The 13,463-nt window shown below is 37.3% G+C and overlaps 2 long non-coding RNA genes across 5 annotated transcripts in view; one reads left to right on the top strand and one right to left on the bottom strand.

The window, feature by feature from the left end:
- The first annotated feature begins 304 nt into the window (after positions 1-304).
- On the top strand, positions 305-5,440 carry LOC129350440 (uncharacterized). 3 transcript variants are annotated; one of them, XR_008603838.1, is made up of 3 exons: positions 305-1,530; positions 2,257-2,398; positions 3,353-5,440. It is a non-coding gene; the product is annotated as an uncharacterized LOC129350440 (long non-coding RNA). The 3 variants fall into 3 exon arrangements; XR_008603839.1 differs by lacking the exon at positions 2,257-2,398; XR_008603837.1 differs by lacking the exon at positions 305-1,530 and having other exon boundaries at positions 1,541-2,398.
- A 1,812-nt stretch (positions 5,441-7,252) lies between these two features.
- The window catches only part of LOC129350441 (uncharacterized), a 12,271-nt gene continuing 6,060 nt past the window's right edge, over positions 7,253-13,463 (bottom strand). Inside the window, exons 4-5 of one of the 2 annotated variants that reach the window (XR_008603841.1) lie at positions 12,678-12,982; positions 7,253-8,121 (exon numbers count right to left, since the gene is read on the bottom strand). This is a non-coding gene — a long non-coding RNA (uncharacterized LOC129350441). Of the gene's footprint in view, positions 8,122-10,580; positions 12,983-13,463 lie in introns of those variants that run through there. The other variant, XR_008603840.1, reaches the window with a different exon arrangement.

Genomic DNA, 13,463 nt, shown 5'->3' with positions numbered 1-13,463 from the left:
ATTAGAAAGAGGACGTTTAGTGTGATATCGCCATCTAATGGAGTAAGCCAGAAAAAAAAATTAGGCGACTTTTTTTTTTCTTTTTCTAAAAGCTCCCTTTGATGAAGCTCATCATTTAAAAGTCTGTAATGTCTACACCTTTCTCAGTTATTCACAAATCTTCACCATTGGTTTTCGGTCCGTGTATATTTTGGTAGTTGGATTTTCCGTTCTGAAACGGGTATTGAAAAACAAAAAACGAGTGGTTATTTGATTTTCGTTTCAAAATACAAAAATTAAAATTGAAATACAAGGCGTTTTTCCTTTTCATGATCAAAAAGGGATATACGAAATTTTAGAAATAGTTTGACTTTCATTTTATATTTAGAATAACAAAATATAAAATCATTGAGAGACAAACGACAAAAAGTCCTTTTTTTCATTTTCTGAGACCGGAAGTGGTCATCAGCACGTGTGGAGCCAAACGACAACAAGATTCTCAGAGGGCGGAGCCAGAGAGCAGTGGTTGGTCAGACCATAGATAATATAGAAGACAGCGCGCTAGCGGATCTAGTCTTCTATATATAGGTATTGTGGGCACGTCTGGTAGCATCTCTGGCTGCTGTTGACCTTGTTTTTGGAGTAAAACACGGTAAGAAGATAAATACTTCTAACCAGCAGCCTTGTTTTGCTGTACGTTAAGTCAGCGACTTGTGAAGAGTTGTGTTTTGTTGTGTTTCACCAGTTGGTCCGGACGCGTTAGCTAGCTAAGCGGCTAAGTTAGCTAGCGGGCTAATTAACACAGGTGGCTAACTTACCGCTGAACACCTGTTAGTTGCTGCTGCCCGTCATTATTAGAATAACCTTCTCAACCTGTATTTCTCTGCTGTGTATTTTAGCTTTTAAAAAAGTTATTTTTACTTTAAGGTTAACTGAAACCCGTTGAGCTGCACTGAAGTTTAACATTCAGCTGGTTTCAATTAAACTGCGCTTAACTTAACATTGCGCAACATTACCTCTCTGAATCTCCATAATTTCATTAAATTCCTTCTCTTTTCCACTGCTCAAGTTCAATCCAGTATATAAAATGACATTAATAGTGAATAAACTAACAACCAGCCATTGTATTTATTTATTATTGCATGTATTTGTAGTAAAACATGAGTTGAAACATTCTACTTTTGGATCTAGAACTGCACAAGCCGTTCATTTTCAGTCACCAGATGAGTTAAACTCCCATTTTTATGTGAGGTTGAAGCAGAAAGTCTGAGTTAACAAAGAAAGTTGTCTATAATTTGCGATACCTGTTATCTTTGACTGAGGCTTTAGTTTTTGTTGAGCTGATTTACACGTAGAAACTTTGTTCAGGAAGAATAGATATTTTTGAGGCTGTGAGGTTGAACGTTTGAGAGTATATCAGTGTGTTTGTTTGTGGTCTTTCTGTTTCTAGGTGGAAGCTGAATTAGTGAGGATGACTCCTGCTCCTGTCATCTCTAAGCTCCTCACACATCTTTACCTGCACATAAGGAAAATCACTCCTGTAGAATGCAGGTATGTTTGTCATTATTATAAAAAGATGTTGCCTGGTGACCTGTCAGAAACCCATTATACAGAGTCAGCCAAAATAATGTTTACACACATCAGGAAAAGAAAAACTTGCATAAATATTTCAATACCAAATTTATTCAGACATCACGAGATTAATAAAAGTTATCTTTGGCCTCTACAATTACAAGAGGTGCTTAAAGTGGTGGCCACTGGCTTCCAGACATTTCTGTTGTGTTGTAGACGTCACTTGTTGATGCTCCATTCATGAGGGTAGCGCCATCTGTTGGGAAAACATCGTACAACAGGACACAGAGGTATTGTGATTTGATCAAACTTAGAAAGAGGAATCTATATGTATAGAAGTACTTATAAAATAAAATATTTATAAAAGTTTTTCTTTTCCTGATGTGTGTACATTATTTTGGCTGACTCTGAACTTAATGAGAACAAAACTGTCATTTAATTGTTGCTTTGAAAGCTTCTTTAGTGAAAACCAGCTGGTGTTCTGCTTTGAAACAAACTGCTGTTGAGGTCTGTGTTTTTAGGTTTAACCCCACAGTTTCTGAATGAACTGATAGTTGTTTTTTTTCCTCATTATTGTGGACGTTATAATTGATGGTAACATTTACTGATCATATAATCAGTATGACAATATAACAGTAGAACATTCTGACCACCTGACTAATACTGTGTTGGTCCCTTTATGCTGCTAAAACTCCTCTGACCCAGTGGTTCATCAGAACCTCTGGGGATGTCCTGTGGATTCTGTGGATCCTGTGGGTTGCAGGGTGGATCCTACCTAGACCAGGCTGATCCTGGACCATCCCACAGATGCTCAATCAGATCTGGATGTGGGGAGTGTGGAACCCAGGTGAACAGCTTAGCTCTGTCGTGTTCCTCAGACCACTCCTGAGCTGTTTTAATTTGTCCTGCTGAGGGTGGCAGCTGGCATCAAGGACTGCTGTTGCCATGGAGACTAGGGGGTTGTTTGTCCTGCAGTGTTTAGGTGGTGGTACATGTCAAACATCCACATGAACGTCAAGGTTTCCCAGCAGAACGTTGCATTAGAACAAGATGATGGATGTTGTTCTCTTCAGCTGTCAGTGGTCAGAATGTTGTGGCTGATCAGTGGATCTGTCTGCCTTTACTCTGACATCCAGAGTTATACAAAAGTGTAGTATGTGTGCAGTGCAGAAGAGATTTACTTTATTGGATGCAGTTTTTTTTTTATCCACCTGAAGAAGACCTAATCTTTCCCTTCAAAGGATAGTTAATAATTACTACGACTTCCATATTGGTCCCATCAGAGAAAATCATATCCTTATACAGATTTTTATTAATTCCAGGTCTGGTTCAGTAAAGATTATAATAATAACTACATCAGATAATTCTTGGTCGCAGTTGGAATTTTGCAGCCTGAGAGATGGTTGAGAAGGTTTGCAGTTCTTGTTTTAGCAAAATATGTTATAATAGAAGATCTTTATTGTCATTGTACATGAAATTATCTGCAAACCAGCAAAGTGTATCAGTCTGAGGTATCTAAAAATAAATAAGTAAAGAAAAATGCTTCTAAAGCCAATAATAAACAGAATATTTTGAGGGAATATTCTAAAAAGGAAAGAAAAGCTCCATTCTCACTCCTCTCAGGATAAACTGTCATTAAAATTGACTTTAAATTTAGCTTCAACACAAGATAAAAACATTTACTTTCATTACTGATGTCAAGTTTTAATAAAGTTCATGCTACTTTTATAAAATGATGAAAGTGAATAAATTGTATTTCTGTGATCTGTGTTTGATTTCTGTCTTTTCTCCTGTCATCCAGATGTTCAGAGGGAGATGATGCCACATCTGGTCCAGCTGATGGAAGGTCTTGAAGTTCTCTGACTGGCCTCGACTGAAGATGGTCGTCTCACTGGATTTAAGGTTCAGATGCTCAGTAACAAACTCCACCAATGAGCCAACAGGGAAGCTTTAGGTTTATTAAAAGTTGCTATGAAGGTTTCGCCGTTTTTCTTTGTGAATGCAATGTGCTCCAACTGAAACTTGAATTACAACTTAGAAGTAAATCCTTCCATCTGAAAGGATTTAGTTGCATTAATAACCTCATAACATTCTAATTTTTATTCCAGTCTTGGTTGAAAATAGAATCTCTGTATTGATTCAGGTAAAAACTGAACTTCACAGCATGTTGGAGCAAAACAACCAGATGAAAACTGTGATGGTGTTGGATTGTCAGACCGTAATGTTGCAGCTCAAAGCAGCTTTTCTAGCTCAGTTCATTCTGACATTCAGCTATGAATCAACACAGCAGATGGTGATCCATGCTGTGGAAGTCTCACATCTCCTGATTTAATGGAGCTGCTTTGCACTTTTTACATTGTTTATTCACCAACACTTTATTTAATAAAAGTCCCATCTAGTTTTTATGAGGAATGTGATGTTTTAATTTCTCTGTGAATAACTGCAGTCTAATGCAACAGCTGGAGTTGTAACATCTGTCCTGATATTGATCATGAAGTATTGATCAGAATACTTATGGTTAGCAGTCATCCCTGAAGTTTACTTGTGTTGTGAACTTTGGTAAGAAGCAGAAACGTTAGCGTTGCCATGGATACATGAGTGTTAAATTCTATCCATGTTTCCATTTTGGGAAATGCAGTCCAGTTCCAGAATGTGGAGGAATTTAGTCTCACAATCACAGACAACAAATATTATCTGAAAGTCAGGTTATTGTTGTTTATCAGCACAATACAAAAAGATTAATGTTAGAAATATTCCAGTTAAGACTCTAGAATATCATGATTTATGTAAATTTACCTCGATAATATGAATGTTCAGGTTAATATTGTGCAGTGATGTTTATTGTGTGAGATTAGCTGATTAAAGTTTATTATTTATTATTTAGATTTACATCATTATTATAATATTTAGGGTCAGACCCTACAGTATTGAGATTAAGAAATCAAATATTCTATAAAATTTAAATACACTGAATTCATTTGGATATTTTTAAGTGAGACTCTACAATATTATTTGACACAAATCTATCTAAATCTAAATTGTAATCATTTTTACTCCTAACATTTACTGGACTGATTTAAATATTAAAATCACTCCTTTCCAATCCTCTGCTGTACGGTCAAACCTGAGGCCTTAAATAGAAACACACAAGTATCTGATTGAAGGAACTTCTGCAGAGTCCTGGTTCCAGAACATGATGATAGAATTATAGACAAACTTTAACAAAAGCTGCCTGAGAGTTTACAGGTTTTTATGTTGGATTTCTTCAGTAATTTAATGAGAGTTACCAGCAATAATCAAGTGTTCATTTGATGAACTTCATTTCCTAAAACATCCAGAATTGGAGCTCATGTCTTTGGCAGCTGTAAAGTTTCTGCTCCTTCAAAGTTCACAACACAATGAATGAATTCCTAAAACACTCTCAATGCTGGAGAGCGTTTGTGATGCTGAAGCAGTGACCAGTTTTTCTGTTTCTTCTCTGGAGATGCACAATGAGGGACGTCTGCAGAGACTGAGAAAGAGTCTCACCACATCCTGACATGAGGAAAAAGACTTTATTGAAGACTACAATGAGGAAAACTATCAGACAGCAGACGGCTGCATTCAAGGTGAACTCTGAACATTTGATCTGGAACAGGAATTCAATAACGGCAGCATGAGCTTCATTTCAGTCTGTAGCTGCTGAATTCATGGATGAATCATCTGGCACTAGAGAAGAAGACCATCAAACATCCACGTCAGCTGATGGAGGTCCAAGAGTCTCACTGAACAACCAACCTACAGAGTGAAGACCTCAAATCTGATTGGACGGCCTCCTATTCAGCCACATGTGTGAACAAATGCCTCTAAGTTGATTTGTTTTCTAAAATAAATCTAGTTTGAGTCCTAATCTATGCCAGTGTGTTTGCTTCTTTACACTGCTGTTAACAGTTTAGACTGTTAGATTGTTACAGATAAGACAAGTACAAGATTCTTCAGAGCCGTTCCACCACGAGCCTGACAGGAAGAACTCCAACAGCTACTGAATGTTCCTGTGGTCCCCTCAAGGCTACAGGAGGAGCCCTACGAGGACGAGCCGGTCCACCTGATGGTGGCCAGTCGCTGCGGTTCAAAGCCAACACCGACTACGTGGACTTCTACTGGACCACACGGAGGCCTTCAAACCAGACCAACAAGTTCAGCGACTCCCCGACTCGTGGGTCTGAGGACGCTACCGAGCCTCGGCCCAGCCGGCCTCCTGTCTGTGGGTGTTTGAGTGCTGAGAGGTTTGTGGATGCATGTGAACATTCTGTGTTGAAACAGCAGCTTTGGACTCACTAACGCCGGGAAAAACCAAGAGCTCCTTTATTTGTGACTTCCACTAAAAAACTGATGAAAATAAGTTTGCCAGGGTTCTGACTGTTAACAGATTATTAAATAATGAAAATAATCGTTTAAATATTCCTTTAAACAATCCTTTTAGGTCTACATTTCCTTTACACTGACTTCTTGGTATATGCACAAGTATTTTGGGTGGAATATACCATTAAGCCTGATGTTCAAGGGTTCTTCTGGGAATATACCATTCAGCCAACCTTTTAGGTAAATGTTCCAGGATGTTGGGTAGAATATACCATCAGATCAACCTTTTAGGTCTACATTGGAAGATTTTAGAGTAGAATATTACTCCAAACCATCCTTTAGGTCTACATTTAAGGTGGAATACTCCTTTACACCAAGATTTTTTGGTCTATATTGAAGGATTTTAGCTGGAATGTTCCTTTGAACGAACTTTTTAAGTTTATGTTCAAGGATGTTGGGTGGAATATACCATCAGACCAACCTCCAAGGTCTACAGTAGTGAATTTTAGGTGGAATATACCATTAAACTCACCTTTTAGGCCTACATTGGAGGATTTTAGGTGGAATTTTCTTCCAAACCCTCTTTTAGTCTACATTTAAGGATGTTTAGGATGGTATATTCTTCCAAACCAACTTCTCAGGTCTACATTTCAGGTGGAATATTCCTCCACACTAACTTTTTTGGTCTACATTGAAGTATTTTTTCGAAACCAACCTTTTAGGTCAACATTCAAAGATTTAAGGTGGAATATTCCTTTAAACCAACCTAAATTTCATGTTTTGATCATTATCAAGTGAGAAACCTCAATCCAGACTCCTCATAATGACGTTTGAGATTTATGCTGCTGTTATTTGTTTAGTCCAGACTAACTGACAGAAATCCACAACTGTAATTTTATTTCAGGACTCTGTTATTAAATGTCAAAACAATCGTGACTCTAAAAACTCAACAGCTGTACAAACTCTAAGATTAAACTCTCCACAAGGATCCAAAATAAGTTGGACTTCTGCATGAGAGCTTTAATTATTCTTCATCTACTTCCTGAAAAGTTTGGTCAATAAAAAAGACAAAAACTAATGTTTTCAGCTGAACTAAAGACAGACTTTGTGATTTTTCTGCTCACATGTTGTGTTGTTGTAAACTTACTCTTTCAAATAAATACCCGCCTAACCCCCTGGAAACCAGTGTTTGTCCTGTTTTTGTGTTGTTCCTCGGCGACCCTAGACAGCCGGGTCATAATGTTTTTTGAGCAACACACCATACTATGATGTTTTTACAATGATGGTTCTACTATAGAACCAGTTTGACATGTTCAGGTGTTCTTTGTGTGAAAACTCAGAGATTTCAGGTATCAGAAGGTGGTTTTCAACTTTCTTTATTAACTTTCTGCCTCAACTTTAAACTAAATTTCCTTCACTAACCCAGCCCTCTGGACTTCCAGTAAGTTGTGTTCCTATTGGCTGTCCAGGTGGCTGCTTGGTGTTATCAGGAACACCTGAGCAGCTCAGTGTCTTCCTGCTTTATTTAGCTGCAGACAAACATTTCCTCTGTTTCTCTTCACCACTGAACTGGGTTTGGCTCCATTGCTTTAGTGTGTTCTTTAGGCGTTGGCTTGCAGCTTCCAGCAGTAAAATCGTCTTTAATGTGTCTCTTGGTGTGTTTCAGGGCTTTGTACTGGATAGTTGTCTTGGTAAATGTGGTTCTTTAGCCAGTTAGCACATGGTGCTAATGTGTGCAGTGATTAGTGGATTTGGTACAGCTGAGTTGTGTCTTTATCTTGGCTGTAGTGAGTCTTTAGAGGTTTTTGGTCAGACACATTCTGTATTCTTGTTTGAGAACCAACGTTGGTTGTCCAGAAGGTAAGAGTTCCTGTCCTGATTCTCTGTTCTCAGAGGTTCTCTGGTAGGCTGCAGGAGACTTTAGCGTTTGGGTTGTGCTAGTTTGGTTTTTGTAAGGTTTCATTTGGACGACTATCTTGAGGCCCCTCCATGTGGTTTAGTGAGGTTTTCTGTAACAGTTCTACAAAGCAACCTGCAGCAGAAGAGACTTTGAGAGTTTTTAGGAAGTTCTGGAGACCAGACTTTAGAGCAGCAGAAACATTTGTCAGCAGTTTGAGCAGGAGAAGGTGATCTTCAGAGTAGAAATGAGACAGAAACCTTCTTGACCCGTGTGGTGAGGTCCTGTACCAAGAGTTTGAGCAGGTTGTGAAGAGTCTGTAGTTCTTTGGTCTGAAAGCACAAGAAAAGTCGACTCATTAAAGGAGAAAACAGGAGATATTGTTGGTTCTTCTGTCGCTCTGCAGTTTCCTTAGACTGAATATCAAGTTTATATTTTAAATGATTTACCATGTGAGCCCAAGAAGACTTCAATGAACTCCCTCCATCCCCTGGACACGTTTTATTACAATGTTAAATCTTTTTTTGTTTTGTTTTGTTTTTTAAATATGTTTTTGAGTTTTAATCATAGTTTTAGCATACTTTTTTTCTCTTTGTTTAGTTTTGTCATCTGTGTGAAAGGTGCTAAACAAATAAAGCTGAATTGATAAACTGAATAATTGATTAACTCATGATTGTGACAACAGAAGTATTTTCATTGTTATTTAAGGGTTTATTTCATTTCTAAGGTTGAGGTTAAAATCTTGACAGGAAAAAAAAGATTAAAGAAATAAACTACATTTAAAAAAGCAATTAAATCAAAGGAAAAAACATTTAATACAACAAAACTTTTAAAAAGAAAATTAAACATTAAATACAATTAAATTATATTAAACAGACAAAATATTTAATTACACAATTTAACAGATACAAAACATGTAATTATGAAATTAAACAAATTTTTAAACAAAAATATGAAACATTAAAGATTAAATATTTTAGATAGTTAAACATTTAAAAAATAAAATTAAACAGGAAGAATATTAAACATTTTTTTTAAAAATACAAAACATTAAATTAGATTATTAAACCTTTAAAAAGACAAAACATTGAATTAAAAATGAAATGTTTAATTAGAAAATTAAATCTTAAAGGCAATAAAACTTTAAATAGGAATTAAGCAGAAAACACAATGAAGCATTTAAAAAGAAAATTAAACATTAAAAGGTGGTAAAACATTTAAAAAGAAAAACCTTAAAGATTTAATCAAAAAATTAAACACCGGGAAAGAAAAGGAAATTTTTCAAATAAGCCGATATATATAAATAAAAGGTGAGAAAAGAGCAAAACTAAACATTTAAGAAGAATCAAACTAAAGACAAAACATTTGAAAAGACACCAGTTAAACTTTAGAAGATCAAATTAAACAGAAGAGACAATAAAACAATGAAAAAGAGCAAAAACAGAAAAAGTGCTTAAAGCGTTTTCTAGTCTGAAATGAAAACATCAAGTTGTTTCTTCAAACATTTCCTCTTTCTATGTTCTTGGTTTGATTGTGGACAGATTTACTAAGAACTAATTTCAGAAAACTGCTTTCCAGATAAAGTCTACTAGTAGTTGAAGGCATTTATCAAACTAATGTTACCTTCTGATCTCCACAAACTTTACTGTTCAGTGAAGAGAATCAAAGTTTGTTCAGGATTTCTAAAAAACCCACAGGTGAAGGTCTGAGAAGAACTCAGATCAATGGTCTAAATGTGAAATCAAGACTCATGGTCACAAGTTTTAAGGCTTCTGTTAACCATAAAGTTCAAACTAACAGAGAAGTACTGAGAAACTTTTAAAATTTCAGTCCTCAGACTGTCTGAAGGTTCAAACTAACAGAGAAGTACTCAAGAACTTCTAAGATTTCAGTCCTCAGACTGTGGAAAGGTTCAAACTAACAGAGAAGCACTGAGAATCTTTTAAAACTTCAGTCCTCAGACTGTCTAAAGGTTCAAACTAACAGAGAACTACTCAGGAACTTAGAAGATATCAGTCCTCAGACTGTCTGAAGGTTCAAACTAACAGAGAAGTACTGAGAAACTTTCATGATTTCAGACCTTGAACTGTGGAAAGGTTCAAACTAACAGAGAACTACTCAGGAACTTAGAACGAATCAGTCCTCAGACTGTCTGAAAGTTAGATCTAACAGAGAACTACTGTGGGACTTAGAAAATTTCAGCCCTCAGACTGTGTGAAAGCTCAGGTCCTGAGGACTCGGGAGGTGTGGAGGCTTTGAAAAGTCTTGGAACTGAGGGTTCAACCCTCCATCACAAAGGCAGAAGTCCAACCTCCTGAGAAAAATGGTCGAGAAAAGAGAAAGTTAAAAAAAAAACTCGAAAACGACAAAAAATAGATGATAAATGCGCAAAAAAAAGAAGAATTAGTATCTGAGCGAGTAGCTCAGGAGGATAAGAAGAGGACTACCAAGTGGAAGGTCGCAGGTTCAAGACCCACGACTGGCAGTTTTCTTTGTTTGTCTTTGTCAGAATTTTGAGAAAACTTAAGAAGTGTCTGGTCTTGAACCAGCGACCTGCAGCTCCATAGGCGAATCCTTAACTCACTGAGCTACAGATCAGATACAAAGAACTAATTTCGTCGTCCCTTTGACATCGTAGTTTCTGAAGTCACCACATGGGTGGAGCCAAGGCGGAGTCTGGGTGGAGTCAGGGCGGAGAGTAGGCGGGGAGGTGGGTGGCGGCCTCCCCCCTCTACTCCCCCACCTCCCACCACCACCCACCACACCTTCCCCCGCCCGACGAGTTCTTCGAGTCTCCACGAGTTCTTCGAGTCTCCATGGGTTTTCCCTAGTTTCTGGAGTTTCCACCAGGTCGGCGGCAGAACAAGCTGTCATGAAGAGGTGTTGAAGTCGGCCAGGATGGACTGACTTTTTACAGCGACTAGAAGGAAGACGACTAGAAGAGCAGGTCTTTAACCACCATCCATAAAATCCATGGAGTCGACTCCAGAGAAATGAAGGAAGGTCAACTTTTATCAAACTCCATTCAAACGTTCAACTTGATATCTTTTGAGATTTTTAGCACCACAAACCTTTAGTATCACACTTTATTATCATTTATTACGACTTTAATGGAATCCACCAGCAGATTTAGTTTTTGCTGAGAAACTTTCTTGTCATCGTGGGACTGCAGTATTTAAAACTGTTCCTTCTATTTGACCTCATGTTTATTAGTTTTAGTGGAGAAAGTTATTTTAGATGTCGATTAATCTCTTAAAAACCAAATAATAAATTGGATTAGTCAAGAGGTTTAAATTTCTTACTTTGTCATATTTTAAATATGACAAAAAATATAAAAATAAAGTGTCTTGAGACAATTTGACCTGTAATTGGCGTTATATAAATAAAATTGAATTAAAATTGCATGTATCTTGTAATGTTGGAGTAATTCAGCCATATATGATGGAAAACACATTTTCTTTGACCATTAATCTGTTGATCTGTTGTTTTCTCCAGTAATTTATTACTTCTTTTGGTTTATAAAATGTCAGACCCAAATATATTCAGTTTACTGTCATAAAAACCAAAAAGATTTACATTCATGATGCAGGAATCAGGCAGTTTTTCACTTTTTATCTTAGTTTAGTCAGAAAGATAGTTGATAATGTGTGAATTGTTGCAGCTTGTGAGCTGTAAAAATCAAACAATCAACAAAACACTCAACAAAGATTTGAACATCATTAAAGGGAAATCCAACTTTTGCATGACAATGTCAAATTAAAGGACATTTATTTCCAACGTAAATGTGTGATATTCATCATCTGGAGCTTTCTCTTCACATCGTCTTCCACCTGGACCGGTTTGGTCAGGAGCATGTGCAACAAACATTTGAAAAACTGCACTTTAACATCAATGAATGACACTGAAGTTTAATTTCTACATAAATGAGACTGAGTCTGGATGTGCTGCTCTGTCATTCACTCCTAAGTTTAGGGAAAGTTCAAACAAAAGAGGACAGTTCAGATAAGACTTCAGAATGAGCTTATTTTGAACAAACATCTCAGACTTTCTGAGCTTCAGCACCTCTAGCAAGATATTTTAACAACAAGCAACTCAAGAGATCCAGAAGTTGGAGAGAGTTAGCTTTAGCGGAGCCAAAGAACATGTGGGACGCTAACCTAGCAAACATTTCAGACTTTTCTCTGTGAATTCTGAGAAATCATTTCCTATTTAATGACAGAGCTACACATCTTAACTCAGTCTCATTAAAACAGACTCTAATTCAGTGTCATCCACCCATATTAAAGTGCAGTTACCCAAAATGTTTGTTGCATGAGCTCCAACAAAACCTGTCCAGGTAGAAGGCCACTTTGACAAACAGGAAGTGGAAGATTCCAAGCAGATTTATAGAAGGGGGAACCAGACTGTACTAAGTGTGGTCGAGTATAGAGGGGTGTTTTGTGGGTTTTTAAGGCTGATAATGATTATTAGTGAGACATTTGGAGTAGATATTCATTTGCAGTAAATGAAAGTATTTAAAATCTTGGAGTTAAACTTAGAAGAACACAAACTTTAAAAGATAACTTTGTTGATAATTTTTTTGTTTTGTTTACAGATGTTAAGTTAAAGGAGTTTTATTCGTGACGTATAACCAATCAAATCACTCCAGAAGACAGAGCGACCACAGGTAGATAAAGGTTCAGAGCCAAAGTAGCGCCATTTTTAAATGTATTTATTACCGTAAATCAGTAAAAAATACTGATAATCAGTAAATCAGTCAGCCCACAATTACTACAATTCTACAATGTATGTCTCTCTCCTTTGACTTGTTATTTGTACAATATACGATGTATATGATGGTGTTTTTTCATACCAAAGGCTATACTATGTTGTTTTCTAAGAGACATACGATGCTACTCTGTTTGTTCTGGCTCTGGGCCACTGCACTCCTCCTCTGTTGTTTTCTGGATTGTACTCAGCTGCATGCCTTCGTCCACCCGGCCTCCGTTGACTCGTCCCGCCTGCCGTCTCTGGAGCTGAAGCTGGATTGGAACAGACCAAAGTACAGTCCAAACACGATGTCAGCTGCCTCTCAAAAGGCTCCTTCATCTGGCAGGTGGCGGAACTTCTTCTGAGGGGAAGCTGAGCTGGCCCGGCAGAACTTTGGAGATGTGTTCCAGTGGTTGGTGGATGTGTGGGGAGATAGAGAGGGACCTTTGAATTGTTCACAAAGGAAAACAGGGAACCCATTGGTAGTTTTAGTTTAGGGTGCTGCTGCGGTGTGTTTTTGGTTTTTAAGAGGTGAACAGGAAGAGTTTTTTTCGTATTGATTACGTTTTACTTTGTTCCTGGTTGGAATGCCCATCAATGTTAACGTGCCGTTCACTTTTAGTTCTGTTTATTTATTTTTATTTTACAAACACCCATTTGCTTTTAACCCCCTCACGTGTTCTGTTGTTGTAAACTTCCTCTTTCAAATAAATACTCGTCTCACCCTCTGGAAACCAGCGTTTGGACTGTTTTTGTGTTGCTCCTCACCTACTTCAGACAGCTGGGACACAACGTTTTGTGGACTAAAGGCTATACTATGACATTTTTTGGACGACATGCTACACTATGAAGTTTTTTGGACGACATGCTATGCTAAGCCGTTTTTAGAGCGACATGCTATACTATGACGCTTTTAGAGTGACGT

Source organism: Amphiprion ocellaris, chromosome 14, assembly GCF_022539595.1.
Source record: "Amphiprion ocellaris isolate individual 3 ecotype Okinawa chromosome 14, ASM2253959v1, whole genome shotgun sequence".
In the NCBI taxonomy this organism is placed as follows: domain Eukaryota; kingdom Metazoa; phylum Chordata; class Actinopteri; family Pomacentridae; genus Amphiprion; species Amphiprion ocellaris.
Note: the sequence above shows the minus strand (reverse complement) of the source record. Positions and strands in the feature narration are given on the sequence as shown.